The sequence below is a fragment of the Belonocnema kinseyi genome, chromosome 7 (assembly GCF_010883055.1).
Source record: "Belonocnema kinseyi isolate 2016_QV_RU_SX_M_011 chromosome 7, B_treatae_v1, whole genome shotgun sequence".
Lineage (NCBI taxonomy): Eukaryota > Metazoa > Arthropoda > Insecta > Hymenoptera > Cynipidae > Belonocnema > Belonocnema kinseyi.
This window is the reverse complement of record NC_046663.1, coordinates 75,162,004-75,163,932: the sequence shown is the minus strand read 5'-3', so window position 1 is coordinate 75,163,932 and position 1,929 is coordinate 75,162,004. Positions and strand designations below refer to the sequence as shown.

Sequence of the window (1,929 nt, the reverse complement as noted above, 5' to 3'; positions counted from 1 at the left end):
TCCAATTGAAAACGAGTCAGGCGGCCCTCAATCTTTACGTTTCTATCCCTCCGAAATCCGACCAAGGCCATTTGAAGGCAACCCCCGACACTTGACTGAAAGCGAGAGTTTGGTGTACTATGTATATCATTTGCAAAGATCTAAATCATGAAATGAATAATAAAATTCGTAAATTTTTAAATAATTTTATGTTAGAAACATTAAAAGTGGAACGATTAAATGCAAAAGGTGTTTACACGTGTTTAACTATTAAGGCTTTTGCATTCGAACAGTTTCATTTTTAACGTCAAAATCCGTACATTCTTTTTATTTTGAAAAGATTCAGAATCGTTTTTTAAAGTGAATTATTGTTCTATTTTTAATAATCGGAAGGCGGTTTAATTTTAAAAATAATGAATTAATTTATATTTACAGCCAGTCAACTTGAAACGATTTTTATGAACTGTTTTCTATTATAATCTCTTTTAAATTGTAACGGTTTAAATCTTCAAAACTGCATTTTCAAATTCTTTAAATTAAGAAAATTTAGCATTTAGGAAAAGGTGGAAATTGAGCTTATTTTATATTGCATTATATTAAATGATATGAAATTTGTAACATTTCAATTGCTGCTTCAATTTGTTATAAACAAGTTCCCAAGCGTTATAAACAAGTTCCCAACCGTTGAAAACATGTTCTAACATAACTCCAAGAATTCACGACATGAATAGGGAATGTGGAAAAAGAACTGATGTTCAGCATTATACAATACAATGTTTCTTTCTTATTGAAATGCTAATAACCTATCGGTACTATTTACTATTAAAATATTTTGTTCTGTAAGTTAATTGATATGTCAAACACTTTCAATTTAATAAAATTTGATTCTGAATTGATCCTCATTGATGAACTGCTCTGCAATCATCAGTAACTCCTTAAGTACAATTCTAAAGATAGATTGTCATCAAATGTGTTACTTGTTAGCTACACTTCGATTTAATATTGGGATCAAAATATTATGATTCGCAGTATTACTGTGATTTCAAAGATCACATAAATTAAATCCTTGACAAGTCTAATCTGAATCTTCTGCGCCAGAGAATTCCGTGAATTATGAATTCGTATCACTTATATCCCATGTAGCAATTAACTTTTTAGAAATTTGACTATTTTTGTATTCTAAACTTTCAGAAAGCGGTATTTTTCTACGGCATTGTTTAGATTGTAGACATTTAAATTGCAAAAGAAGAAGAAACTTTTTTTTACCAGCTCTGGAAAGTTAACAAAGGGTTTCATCCGTAACGTGTAGCCTTGGGAGCAAAACTTAAGCTAAAAGATCCTGTGTGGAGGTTCTTTCGTGCACAGGTTTTCCTCTGCTGCTCGCAGTCGGTCTTTCACTCTCGGTCGTTTATTTCACTTTCTTTTGGCACGAAATGCTTCACTCGACCGGAGGAACTGACTGGCAATTCGCGGCCTCGACGAACGACGGCTCGACTCAGACTGTCGAACCTACCGTCCTACAAGACAGTCGACGTCGACCACGTGGTCATCTTTGTGTCTGCAATCAGGAATCGGGCATCAGCTTCGACACTTGCTGCACTTGCAGTCTGAAATGTCTGTGCATTTACGCTTTACTTCTTCGACCACTTCTACAATAGATAGACCATTCGGCAAAAGAGAAAAAAGAGAGCAACGAGAAAGTGCGATATAGATACGGCACTGGGTCTGATTCAGACCTCTGCTGTTTACTAAACAACCGGTGACCGGTCAATCAAGAATGGGCGACTGGGCCGAGGTCAGTCGGCATGGAATACCTGAATCCTGCCGACCGAATTCAATAGTAGGGGAGTGGCGCCTGATGTGGCGCATCAAAATCTATCGCTCAATTTAAAACATAATGTAAGCGATTTTATGTTTGCTAAGTATATAACGTGTACTTTCATATCTTAG

General features: G+C 35.5%; 1 protein-coding gene across 2 annotated transcripts in view; it reads right to left on the bottom strand.

The window, feature by feature from the left end:
- The window catches only part of LOC117177351 (ATP-binding cassette sub-family A member 12), a 147,276-nt gene extending 145,816 nt beyond the window's left edge, over nucleotides 1–1,460 (bottom strand). For both annotated transcript variants that reach the window (XM_033367980.1, XM_033367981.1), the window contains exon 1: nucleotides 1,246–1,460. The gene's annotated coding sequence lies outside the window, so the exon portion shown is untranslated. The remainder of the gene's footprint in view (nucleotides 1–1,245) is intronic.
- Between the last annotated feature and the right edge of the window lie 469 nt (nucleotides 1,461–1,929).